This window comes from Pelodiscus sinensis, chromosome 5, assembly GCF_049634645.1.
Source record: "Pelodiscus sinensis isolate JC-2024 chromosome 5, ASM4963464v1, whole genome shotgun sequence".
Classification (NCBI taxonomy): Eukaryota; Metazoa; Chordata; order Testudines; family Trionychidae; genus Pelodiscus; species Pelodiscus sinensis.
Window position 1 is genome coordinate 119,219,298 of NC_134715.1, and position 14,483 is coordinate 119,233,780.

The following is a 14,483-nucleotide window of genomic DNA, read 5'->3' on the forward strand; positions in this document are numbered from 1 at the left end:
ACCTTGGTGGCTCTCTCTGCTTCTCTATGCTATATGAGCTCATGCACTCTGGGACAATAATGCTACTGGCCTTTTACCATGCACAGATGATGAGCATGGCCTGGGAGTGAAAAACTACATTCTTACAGAGTCAAAGTATTGGCTGAAAATAGCACCTAATGCACAAAATATATTTAGGAGACTTTCACTGCTCTGCCCCTGCCTCCTCGTCCGCTTGATCATAGCTCCTGGACCAGGCTTGGCAGGCTACTCTCTGGTGCCCTCGGTGTTGTTACAAACTGTGTGCTAGCTCGGCCTCATTTCTTCTCCACCCTGGGACTGTGGGGCAGCTTTGCAGACAAGAACTCATGGTAAAAATCTTCCCAGCTTGACAAGAGGGTCATTTAAAACGCCTAGCCTCCCTTTGTATAGTGGACGCTATCCACTGGTGACGAGCTTGAACGTCCCTAAATAGAAGGCAAAGAACTTTCCTTACTTTATATGTGAAAATTCTGAGAGCCTCTGTGCAACACTGCCACTACCACGGTAACAGAAAAGCAGGGTTGAGCTATAAGAGTAAACTGTGTAACCCTGCTTTATTTCCTACCTCCCAAAACTAGCTTCATCGGTATAATGAGGCAAACAAGAAATGGCAGAGCAGCTAGGAATAGAAAAGACCTGTTAGATCTGATTGACTGAGTTAAAAAGTGCCTATTTTAGCTCCCTCTATCTTCTTTCAAATGGAAAAAGTATCCCCTTCATCCTCTGCAGCTTTTAACAATAAACCACATGTTACAAATTGTTCTCCACAAGGTCTGATTTACTCAATATTAAAGCCTTCCTCTCATTCTGTGAATAAAGCGTCATCCACAGGCATAAATCTCGAAGAGTTAAAAGTGGGGGAATGGAGGGCAAAACCTCCTCTTTGTTATAATGGGAAAAAATAAGCCTCAGCTTTCAAAATGATTTTTAGTATAAAAATTAGACTCCACCTCCACCATAGAGCATTCAGTGCTCGTTTGATTTATTATCTTATCTCCCACTCCACCTCTCTCCCAAAATACCACACGCCCTTCCCATTCCCACACATTTTTGTTCTGCATCATATTTATGCAAATCAGTTAGGATTTGCTTTGGCTGATTTCCAAATACACCCACATAACTGATCTGAAAAAGTTACAAGACTTTTTTAGGTGTGACATGGTGTGCCCTGGTTCAGAAGGGCTACCAACCAGCAATGCTTCTGTAAGGGTATGTCTACACTACAAAGTTAATTCGAACTAACAAACGTTAGTTCGAATTAACTTTGATAGGCGCTACACAGGCAAACCGCTAGTTTGAACTTAATTTGAACTAGCGGAGCGCTTAATTTGAACTAGGTAAACCTCATTCTACGAGGACTAAAGCCTAGTTCAAATTAAGTAGTTCGAATAAAGGGCTGTGTAGCCACTTAATTCGAACTAGTGGGATGCTAGCCCTTCCCAGCTTGCCCTGGTGGCCACTCTGGGCACCAACAGGGAAATTCTTCTGCCCCCCTCCTGGCCCTGGAGCCCTTAAAGGGGCACGGGCTGGCTACAGTGCCCGTGCCAGGTGCAAGCCTGCCAGCACCCAGCCAGCAGACCCTGCACCTGGCACAGCTCGAGCCAGCCACCCGCTGCTACCCAGCCCTCCACCTCTTCCCGGGACCAGGCTGGTGGCTCCCAGGAGCCTGCCCGGGGCCGCAAGAGGCGGACGCCCGCCTGGTCTAGTGCGGACACCGTGGACCTCATCCACGACCTCTGCACTAGGCACAGGAAAGTGGCCGTCTAGGGCAGGAGAGCTGCCAGCCTGGCCACCCAAGAGCAGGTGTGCATGAAAATCAAGGTGGTCCAGTGAGACCCCTGACCCTGAGCCCTGAGCTTAGAACGGCCATACTGGGTCAGACCAAAGGTCCATCTAGCCCAGTAACCTGTCTGCCGACAGCGGTCAACACCAGCTATCCCAGAGGGGATGGACCGAAGACTATGACCAAGCCATTTGTCTCGTGCCATCCATCGCCAGCCTTCCAAAACAGAGGCCAGGGACACCATTTCTATCCCCTGGCTAATAGCACTCCATGGACCCAGCCTCCATGAATTTATCTAACTTCTCTTTAAACTCTGTTCTAGTTCTAGCCTTCACAGCCTCCAGCAGCAAGGAGTTCCACAGGTTGATTATTTGCTTTTTGTGAAGAAGAACTTTCTGTTATTCGTTTGAAGCCTGCTACCCATTCATTTCATTTGGTGTCCTCTAGTCCTTCTATTATGGGAACTAATGAAGAACTTTTCTTTATGCACCCTCTCCACACCATTCATGCTTTTATAGATCTCTATCATATCCCCCCTCAGTCTCCTCTTTTCTAAGCTGAAAAGTCCCAGTCTCTTTAGCCTCTCTTCATATGGGACCTGTTCCAAACCCCTAATCATTTTAGTTGCCCTCCCCTCTCCCACCCTCTCTCTTCCCCTCTCCCACCTCCTTTTCCCAGTCTCCCCAGAGGTTAACCCCTCCCCCCCATTTTGTTAAATAAAGAGAGTTTCTATTTTTGAACACACGTGTCCTTTATTTTGTACATCAGGAAGGGGGGCTAGGGAGGGGTAAGTGGAAGGAGGTGAGGGAGGAATGGGGTACAAGCCCCCAATGGGAAGGACTGGGGTGGCTCTGCGGGCTCCTCGGGGTGGAAGCTCTCCTGCAGCCCCCCGATTTACCCCCCTGGATGGCAGCCTGCGGCAAGTGCAGCCGGGCTGATGGCCGAGTGCTGTGATGTGCCAAGTGTGGGCACTCAGGGCACTCCAAGCCAGGACTGCTTTGCTGTCCTCCATCGAGTTAGACAAGCAAGCGGGGAACCCCTGAGAACTGTCTGTCCGGGGTGGGGGTCGGGTCCCTTTAAGCACAGCCCTCGGCTAGCCTGAGACAGCAGCTCCACGCTCTAAGTCCTAATCTGATGACCTGCCGGCACTGCTTCTGGCCAGCCTTAACCTCAGTTCAGGGTCCACTCAGTGTGGACATGCTAGTTCGAATTAGCAAAATGCTAATTCGAACTAGTTTTTAGGTCTAGATGCACTAGTTTGAATTAGCTTAGTTCGAATTATCTAATTCGAATTAAGTTAGTTCGAATTAGTGCTGTAGTGTAGACATACCCTAAGAGACTATCTACGATAAACAAACAAGCAAGCCGCAGGACAATACTGTGCAAGGCCAGAAACACTCCCTGAATGTCAACATCGCCATCCTTGAGCCGAGGGCTTTGTGCTGGTAGTCTCGTCTGAAATTGCTCTTGTGAATCAAATAACGATAAGCTGTTGACAATGACCATCGGAGTTAGCTGGCTTTCCTGCAATTAGTGCCACAGGTTCAGCTTCAGGGGTAGTAGCAAGGTTGGAGCTTTAGCGTAGCTAGTGCTTAATATTCTGATGAGGTATGTCTAAACTTGCAGCCTAATTCAAACTAGGGCTGCAAATGTAGGCATTCGGAATTACAAATCAAGCCTGGGATTTAAATATCCCACGCTTGATTTGCATCTTCCCGGCTGGGCGCCATTTTTGAAATTGACAAGCCCAAAGTAACTGCCCACGTCTACATGTGGCAGTGAAACGGGCATTCGAAATAAAGCCCTATTTTGAACTACCTGTTAAACCTCATTGCAGGAGGAATAACAGGTAGTTCAAACGAGGGCTTTATTTTGAACGCCCGTTTCACTGCCGTGTGTAGACGCGGGCAGTTACTTCGGGCTTGTAAATTTCAAAAAATGGCACCCGGCGGGAAGATGCAAATCAAGCGCGGGATATTTAAATCCCGGGGTTGATTTGTAATTCTGAATGCCTACATTTGCAGCCCTATTTTGAATTAGGCTGCAAGTGTAGACATACCCATGGCTACTTGTAATCCTGTGTTGTCTGACCCAGCTCAGAGAAGGCTTAGGTAACATGGTGGTTATAGTAAAAGCTGAGTGTCAGCATCTTATCTCGAAATTGACCTCAGCAGAGGCAATATGGGATAGAGCACTAGATTGGGGTCTACTTCTCTCTCTACCCAAGCCTGCTAGGAAATCTGGGGCAAATTACCGCCCCTCTGCATCTCAGTTACCGCTTTTGTAAAATGGAGACAAAGATACTGCCTTCTTGTGAGCCAATCAGATCTACTGATGAAAAGCACTGTGCAAGAACTAGGATGTATTTTTATGAAACTGACTTAAATTGAAAGATCTCACAAATAATTCATTTGAGGTTCTTTTTATTTGCCTTTTAGGTTTTGTGCTTTAAGGTTACTATTTCCAATCTTTTCTCCAAAACCAATAAGGCCAGAAATGTATTTGTTTGGTTGTCTTTTAAAGTGAAAGTTGAGTTTCTGGTGTGTTCACATGACTACAGTGTAGGCTTTAAAGGAAGACACCAGATACTGAGGCTTTGTCTACAAAGTTTTGTGGCCAAAAACTGCAATTTCCCAACAAAAAAACAGAGTGTACACATTGCAGTGTGACTTTTATCAGGGAAAACATCCAGTTTTGGCAACAACAAAAATCCTACAAGAGACTTTTTTCTTTTCCCCCTCCCTTTATTGTGAACAAAGAGCCAGTGTAGACACTATTTGTTTTGCCGACAGAAATGGCTTCCTCCAGTATCCCACAATGCTTGCCCTGATTGCTCTGCTCAGTGTTTCAATCTCTGCTGCCCTCTAGGAATGCACCCCTGACCCTTTAAAGCTCTGGAAAGTATCTGAGAGCTGAGTGTATTACTCTGTTTGGGGAACAATCAAAAATCAAATCATTGGAGCACTCTTGTTCTGTCCTGCACTAGGAACACATGGGTAGGCAGACGGCTGGGGTGGAGACAGACTGCTGTACTGCTTTGACATTCCTCAGCACGGAGAGCCCACAGAGCTACTCATGGTGTTGCTCCTGGAAGCTGAGGAGACTTTGGGAGTACTCAGAAGGACTCGCAAGACTCTCATGGATCAGCTCTGCCTTCCCACAACACTGCAGTGTGGGATATATAAACCCAGAGTGCATTGCTCACACTGACGGTGTTCCCAATGTAAATCTGATCTGTTGATAGAGGGAGCGAGTATGAACACTCTCTGGAAATTTTTGTTTTGTCAACTTTTGAGAGTTGACATAAGTTTTGTTGGCAAAACTTGGTAGTGTAGACATAGCTGGAGAGATGTGAAATTAAATCACAAGAGTTTGCAACTGTGCTGCCTACCCACCATGGCTCCCACTAAACAACATTCAACAAGAAAAGCTTGATGTTGTCGACAAGGCCTTAGCTGCCTAGGTTCTATTATTCTTCCTACGTCAGTGATGGATGGAGGTGTGATTTATCTGTCACAGGGGAATTTGGCCTTAGCAGCCTTTCAGGTGTAATGCTAGTGGCCTCACATACAGATTCTGTAAGATGCCTTTCATTCATCTTACCAAAGCGGAGCTGCATTTACGGTGCTTTCCTTAACTCAAGGGCATTACTCCATGAATGCCGGCAATGTTAAAGCCTAAATACTGCACAAAGTCTTCCATTTGCAAAATGCTTCCACCTTTCCCTTCCGCCTTTCCTCCCTCCTACCCCCATGTGGTTTTGCTTTTAAAGCTTCAGTAAATTCTTCTGATGAACAGCAGTTCTTGTGAAGGTTACAGGATTGGTAAAACTGGAAACTGAAATTTGGAGTCACATTCCACCCTGTTAGTGGAGTTACACTCGGGTGAATTGGCCCCTCTGGTAAATTGGTTTACACAGGAAAGCACTGGTAATGTTTTTTGCCATACACAAAGAGCACTTATATACCTTCAGTTAGAATGAAAAGGAAAATCTCAATGACAGAGTGAAACGTGAGATTCATTAGAAACATGTCACATCAGCTGTGCCTTGCAAAATAGCAGCTGCTTTCTGCAGACAAGCAAGCTGCTTAGAAATTTAAAAGTTATTTCAGGTATCATATTAAGAAACAAACAAATCCCAAATCATAGAATCATAGAGCTGGAAGAGACCTCAGGAATCATCAAGTCCAACCCCCTGCCCAAAGAGGACCAACCCTAACTAAATAATCCCAGCCAAGGCTTTGTCAAACTGGGATTTATAAACCTCTAGGGATGGAGATTCTACCACCTCCCTAGGTAACCCATTCCAGTGCTTCACCACCCTCCTAGTGAAATAGTTTTTCCTAATATCCAAGCTACACCTCCCCCACTGCAACTTGAGACCATTGCTCTTTGTTCTGCCATCTGTCACTACTGAGAACAGCTTCTTTCCATTCTCTTTGGAACCCCCTTCAAGTAGTTATAGCTAAAGTTAAATAGTTACATGACTATACACATCACAGTATAGCTCCTATTTTTTAAATTTTTAATCCAATTTCTGTCTCTCACAGAAATATTCAGTTTGCACTTCAGCTGGGCACCAGTTCCACGTTAAGAAACCATCACATTTTTTTGCCAGACTAACGGAATATTTGTGGTGGTTTTATGATGCAAGCAGCCATCCACCAGAGAGAGAGACCTGAGGCTATTGCATTCATTTCTCTCAGGAATCTGACGGTAACATGCCTCCAAAGCCAGCATGCAGAGCTCAAGGTTGGTGCCATCCAATCCATGAAAGACCCCCAAAGGACATGTGTGTTTGCTCAGAAAGGGACAAAGCCTTAGAAGTTGAATGAAAACATCTCTACACAATGCCTTGCTCACCATATCAGCTGTACACTTACAATATATTACAGCCCAAAGAGAGGGAACATGCAGCTGGTCAGCTCCTCGGCTTGTGTATATTAATCTGGGTGCACTGAAGAGAATGGAATTGAACCGATTCTCAGCTGATTCCATTGACTTTAGCGTGCATAAATGGAGGCTCTGGCCTGACACGTGCCCATCAGTGTACACTTTCACTGAAGGGTTCTAACAAAAACGTTTCCTTCTTGGGCAGTGGCACTCTATGTCCCACTGAGGTTGGGTGTTGAGGAATGGGAAGGGATTAGCCAATCTAGTCATTTGTGTTCACATTTAGACAAAAGGGGTCTTACCCACAGAAAGAAAGGCAAACTAAGTTGTATGAAATGCCCTTTGCCAGAAAAGTTTATACATTACTCCTAAAATATATATCCTGAGTGCATACAACAAATACGGCCCAGCGTTCAGCCGGTATTTGAAGTGGTATGTGGGTGTGCGAAAAAAGGGATGGGGAACTGGAGTGGGGTTTAAACTCTAAAAATACTTATTAAATTCCCTGTCATTTGTTGCATTCTAGACCATTCCATAAGGGGGACAAAATCTGCTCTTCAGGGGAATTTTGGAGTCACCGGAATAGTTTGGAAGATTTGCATGTAGCTTCTGTTCCTATTATTTATTATTATTAATTATCTCTATTGTATTAGAGCTTAGGAGCCCCAGTCATAGGCCAGGATCCTTTTATGTTCAGTGCTGTACAAACTCAAATGGTAAAGAAGGTCCCTGCCCTGAGGAGTTTATGATCCGAGTAATCCATTCAAACCCACGTCATCAAACTGATGGGAGTTTCTGTGGCAGAACAGGCACCACATGAGGCTGCTACCAGACCTTGTCTTTCCTTCTTGAGCAGTTTTTTTCTGGTTGATATTAAATAAATAAAAACCCCTTCAGTCATAAGAAATAAGAAAAACATTGTTTAAATGAAGATTAAAATATACATGCACTTATAAAAGGTGGTCTTTACTAATGCATGGCTGCCGTCCAGCATACAGGGGGAAATTTTTCTATTTATAGACTTATCCAAAAAAAAAAAAAAAAAAAAAAAGGCAAGATCAGTGGCTCACACTCCTCTTAAGCATGATTAAAATACAGAATTCAGTATTTCAAGCAATGCTGTAATTGGAGGAGCTATTTATTAACTGGCTTCTTAATATTTTTTTACTACCAACAGCCTTGTCTTCTTTGCAGAGGCTCTGTTCGCTGTCAGACATACTGACTCCACTTAATAAACTCACTTACAGCAGAACTTTCCTCAGTCACAGTGCAAGTACATAAATTAGCTGTTTCAGCATTAAACAAACAGGCTTCTCCTCTTCTCCTCCGCCACTTTCTCCTGAGCAATGAGCCCCTGTTGGTAGTCTGTGAGAAATAACACTTCCATTGCTGGAGATATCGTGCTTACAGCAGCTCATGTTGGCTTTAGCAGGAATTCCTGGGTGTACTGCACTTTTGGGAAACAGGCTACTTAGTTATGAACATAAATGGGGGTTCAGAAAACTAACTTCAAATCCTGTTTTGAAAATCTTTCTCTGTGCTCAGATATCACAGTGATGGGAGGGGAACAGAAACCTACGTACACAGAGAGATTTCTGACTCAGGCTGTCTACACTGAACACTACGCATGGTAGTGGCTAGATTCCGTGTAGCTACACACCATGGTAGAAAGCAGGCTGTGTCCGCACTGCAATGTGTAGCTACATGTGTCAGTTAAAAGCTCTGGCAAAGAGAGGGAAAAGGCTCTACCAGTTCGATGTTGCCAGAATCTTTCCCTGCTTCCCTGTCTTGCCAGAGCCTTTCCCCAATGCTGGGGTCATTCACTGTAGCAGAGAAAGGCCCTGACAGCTCCCCACTGCAAGAGCCTTTCTATGGGTCTCATCTGTATAATATCCAAGTACCTCGCAAAGATATGTTAAATTACCACTGGAAAGTAGAGTCCTTGATTGAGAGCCTAGAAGGGACCCATCACAGTCATGTACTCTTGCCTCCAGTTATCGTCACCAAACCCATGAGGTAGTGAAATACTGAAAGGTTAACTGTCTCAGCCCAGGTGCACTGCAGGCAGGGGCACTCCAGCCTGGCTGGAACAGCTCCATAATGTTGAATTGGTTAATTAAATGGGATTTTACATTCCCTATTACAGATGGAAAAGCACAGGGAGGTTGAATGATTTGCCCTTTGTCAGGGGGCATAAGAACATAAGAACGGCCACAATGGGTCAGACCAAAGGCCCATCTAGCCCGTACCCTGTCTGCCAACAGTGGCCAATACCAGATGCCCCAGAGGGAGAGATCACAACAGGTAATCAACACACGATCCCTCCTGTCACCTACCTCCAGAGAATGGAGGCTAGGGATACCATTCCTACTCATTCTGGCTAATAGTCGTTGATGGACCTAACCTCTATGACTCTAGCTCTTTTTGGAAGCCTGTTCAAGTTCTAGCCTTCACTGCATCCTCTGGCAAAGAGTTCCACAGGTTGACTGTGCGCTGAGCGAAGAAAAACTTCCTTTTGTTTGTTTTAAACCTGCTGCCTATTAATTTCATTTGGTGACCTCTAGTTCTTTTGTCGTGGGAATAAGTGTATGTCTACACTACAGAGTTTTGTTGGAAAAACAGGTGTTTTTCCAACAAAACCTGAGTTACTTCCACACTGCAATCGCATTCTTCTGAAAGTAAATTGAAAGAACAGAGGGTTTTTTCTGGTGTTGGTAATCCTCTTTCTATGAGGAAGAAGCCTTTTTCCGAAAGAGCTCTTTCGAAATAATCTTTTTCCGAAAGAGCTCTTTCGGAAAAAGGTATATGTGGACGGGAAAGAGGGAGTTCTTTTGAAAGAAGAGGAAAGAGGTAAAAGTACAGGTCCCTTGGTGGCCACTCTGCCCATAGTAATCACAGCTTAAATGCGAGATAGCATCTATTCAGTATGGACGCTCTTTCGAAAAAGCAGAATGCTTTTTTGATGCGCTTTTGTGTGTGGACGCTCTCTTTCGGAAGACGTTTTTTCAGAAGATCTCTTCCAGAAAAAGTTCTTCTGAAAGAAGTCTGCAGTCTAGACATAGCCTAAGTAAATAACTTTTCCTTATTCACTTTTTCCATACCAGTCATGATTTTATAGACCTCTATCATATCCTCCCTAAGGCTATCTCTAGACTACAGGGTTTTTTTCAAAAAAAAATTGGCCTTTTTTCGAAAAAACTTCACCTGCATCTAGACTGCCGCCACATTCTTTCAAAATTAAATCAAAAGAACACAGGAGTTTTTTCGACAGCAGTAAACCTCATTTTACAAGGAAGAACATCTTTTCTCGAAAGAGCTCTTTTGAAAAAAGATGTTCTTGACTGCAAACAGGGCTTTTTTGAAAAAGAGCATCCAGATTGCCTGGGTGCTCTCTTTTGAAAAAGCGGATTGCTTTTTCGAAAAAGTTCTGGCTGTCTAGACAATCTCTTTCAAAAGAAGCTTTTTCGAAAGATTTTGAAAAAGCTTCTTTTGAAAGAAGTGTGTAGTCTAGATGTACCTTAAGTGTCATCTTTTCTACGCTGAAAAGTCCCAAGTCTTTTTAATCTCTCCTCAGATGGGATCTGTTCCAAACCCCTAATTATTTTTGTTGCCCTTTTCTGAACCTTTTCCAACGTCAATATATTTTTTGAGATGAGGCAACCACATCTGTACGCAGTATTCAAGATGTGGACATCCAATGGTTTTATATAGAGGCAATAGGGTATTGTCTGTCTTATTCTATATCCATTTTTAAATGACTCCTAACATTCTATTTGCTTTTTTGACTGCTGCTGCATACTGTCAGAGAACTATCCACAGTGTCTTCAAGATCTCTCTCTTGAGTAGTTGTAGCCAAATTAGTCCCAATCATATTGTATATATAGTTGGGATTATGTTTTCCAATGTTCATTACTTTACATTTATCAACATTAAATTTAATTTGCCATTTTGTTACCTAATCACTTAGTTTGGTGAAATTGTTTGGAAGCTCTTCTCAGTCTGCTTTGGTCTTAACTATCTTGAGCAGTTTGGTACCATCTGCAAATTTTGCCACCTCACTGTTTACCGCTTTCCCTAGATCATTTATAAATAAGTTGAATAGGATGGGTCCCAGGACAGACCCTTGGAGGACCCCACTAGTTACCTTTCTCCACTCGAAAACGTACCATTTGTTCCTTCCCTTTGTTTCCTGTCTTTTAACCAGTTATCAATCCACGAAAGGACCTTTCCTCTTAATCATTCTTGTTGCTCTTCTCTGGACCTTCTCCAGTTTCTCCACATCTTTCTTGAAATGTGGTGCCCAGAACTGAACACAGTACTCCAGTTGAGACCTAATCAGCGCAGAGTAGAGTGGAAGAACTGCTTCTTGTGTTTTGCTCACAACACTCTTGTTAATGCATCCCAGAATCATGTTTGCTTTTTTTGCAATGGAGTCACACTGTTGACTCATATTTAGCTTGTGCTTCACTGTGACCCCTAAATCCCTTTCTTCAGTACTCCTAGAATTAAATGCAGGGCTCCCAAGTCCCAGATAGATGCCTTAATCGCAAAACCATCCTTCTTCTGTATAAGCAGAACAGAAGGGAGGGAGGGAGAAAACACACCTTGTACCTCTATTTCCCAGTGGCAGGACCAGGGCCTAAGCCTGTACACAGGGTGTGTGTGATGGGTGTGAACCCTCGCCCCCCCCCCCACCCGCAATGGTCTCCCAAGTAAGCATGCAAGTCTCCCTCCACTATGCTCTGGCTGGTTGGAGGAAGGCTGGGGCTGATTTCTCCCCCTCCTCCAGGGGTGAGGCCAGGGCTGGGCCTTGCTCTTGGTGGAATGGGGGTAAATCTCCAGCAGCTGGCCAGAGCACACTTACTTAGGGGACCATGGTGTCTGGGGGGGGGGTTCGCACTCTTGCAGTCCACATTTACCAAAAAAGCACATCCCCAACACAGAAATTCCTGCGTATAGGCCTGGGCCAGGCTAGTTTTGGGGACCCAGGTGCAAGCAGAGAAGAGATGCTTAGGCTGGCTAGTTTGTAGCTATCTACCTTCAGCCCACAGGTAGATACATGTGAACTGCTCCCACAACTGGCCTGTGCAGAGACCAAAAGTGAATATAATTGACTTCCATGAAGCCATTTGGGGCAGTAAGGGTAGTTGGGGTTATGAAGCTCTGTTACTGTGCTTGGATTGTCTTAGTTGCCTCAAATTGGGAAACACAGGATTGAAGACTGCTGGTAATTTTAAAGCTAATAGCTTGATGCATTTGCTTTTTGAACCGGCTATGAAATATATCGTAAATGGTGGCTGTTTTTCCAATAAAATGCATTTGGTTTTAATATCTATATGTTATGTCTCAGTCTAGGCTGAGAATCAGGTCAAGCCCTTTGGTAATTTGTTCTTAATTAAATGTTTAGCTTTCAGTCAGATTCCTTTTTTCTACTCTGTGCATTACAACATTTGGTATTAATCAAACAGCTGATATTTTGTGTTATCTCTAGAGCTGCAAATATAGTGGTATTTATTAATAGACGCTGACAGCAGGGTTTGGCCTTCTCAATCCTCCTTCTCACTTGAATTATAATAATTCATGGAATTAGTACAACTCTGAAATGTATTGTAATGCTCCTCAAGATTTGGGCAGCAGGCAGTTTTACCCTGATTTTATCTTGCTCATTTTCAGACTACAGCAGTTGGTTTAGATGTCTCTTTTTTGTTTAAACTATTATAAAATACGCTTTTCCAAATCATATAACTTCCTCCCTATGATTTACTCTAACGTATCCCTCATAAATTAACGCAGGAGTGTATACCCTCACCTTTCTGGATTAATATCTTATCCCTGGTCTACACTGGGGAGTTAGTCCGCACTAAGGGGGATTAAAAAATGGCGGCGCCCGGCAAGATGCAAATGAAGCCCAGGATATTTAAATCCCGGGCTTCATTTGCAACTTCGAATGCCTACATTAGCCACCCTAGTTCGAACTAGGGTGGCAGTGTAGACATACCCTCAAAGTGCTTCCTGGGGCTCTAAGTCAAAGGTGCGCATCCACATTAAGGCTATGCCTAAACTGCACAGTTATTTCGGAATAAGCTGTTCCAGAATAGTTATTCCGAAATAGCTTATTTCGAAATAGCATGTATACACTGCAGAGAAGCCTCAAAATTAGTCCTAGGCAGGCTTCCCTAATGTAGATGTGCTATCTCGATTTAGAACCCCAGAAGGAATAACTTAGAATGGCTCTGGTGAGGGGCTATTTCGAAATAGCAGCAGTGAAGCATCTACACACCGCTTATTTCAAAACAACAATTTCAAAGTAGGCTTTATTCTTGATAGAATGAGATTTACAGAAGTCAGAATAAGGCGTCTGTTGTTTTGAAATTATTTCCAATCAACAGAATTACTCTGTAGATGCTCGCATAGTTATTTCGGAATAATGGCTGTTATTCCTGAGCCTGCCTCAGACTAATTTCAAGGCTTCCTTGTAGTGTGGACATGCTATTTTGAAATAGTTATTTCAGGAGTTATTATTTTAAAATAAGTTATTTTGAAATAAATTCCTAGTGTAGACAGCCCTAATAGGGCTACCGAATCTGAGACCTGATGGTACGAATGCACCAGAATAGGACTGCAGGCTTTGACAAGGGCAGGTTATAGGAAGCACCAATTAGACAAAAGATTGAGGTTTTCAGTGATCCAAGTCCTTGTGTTTTGGGTCACGCATGTATGATAATCTTAGTGTATATTTAGCTTGCCGTGCCACATTAGTCCAGGCATGTGAAAGCACCCTCCCTATTTCCCTAAGTAAGCATGCTCTGGGGGAAGGCTGGGGCCGATTTCCCCGCTTACTTGGGGAACCATGGGGAGTGCATTAACACCCTTGCAATCCACATTTACAAAAAAGCATCCCCCCCAAACAGAAATTCCTGTGTATGGGCCTGTTATATAAGATTATCCACAGAAGGTAGGTCCTCTTCCCCCAGCCAGAAGTGGAGCAGCCAATTCTATTTGTCTAGGCTTGTGATTGCAAGATAGCAGTTGCTGCTGAAATACCTGATTGTTTATCCAAATATAACTTCAGCATTAAGGATAAGATGACTCATGGAGCCCAGGGTTTTGTGCCGCACTCCAAGTGTCTACACTGGCGCGATCTTGCGCCAAAGCGGCTGCTCTTGCACAAAAACTTGCTGCCTGTCTACACTGGCCGCGTGTTCTTGCCCAAGTAAACTGACGTTCTAATGTATGAAATCAGGGCTTCTTGCGCCAGAACTCTGACGCTCCCGTTCAGGAATAAGCCCTTTTGTGCCACTGTTCTTGCGCAAGAGGCCTGTGTAGACAGGCAACATGAATTTTTTGCTCAAGAAAGCCCTATGGTTAAAATGGCCATCAGAGCTTTCTTGCGCAAGAGAGCGTCTACACTGGCATGGATGCTCTTGTGCAAAAGCACATCTCTTGCGCAAAAGCACATGCCAGTGTAGACGCTCTCTTCTGGAAGAGTTTTTGCAGAACTCTTCTGCAAAAGAGTTTTTGTGGGAGAATGTGCCAGTGTAGACGTATCCCAAGTGTTAGAGAGTTTGACTCTGGTTAAGTACTGTGCATGGTCCCTGGCACAGAATGCTTGGATCTTGAGCAGTGTTCCCTGAGCACTTGAGTGGCTGCCCAGGAGAGATTCAAATGCCACACAATCAATTAGCAGAGTGTCCACAGCTTTCCACAGACAGCAGCATGTGTTTCCATTGGTGGTGTACATCTGCACATGCCTTGTACACATAACATTTATTCTGCACATTGATTT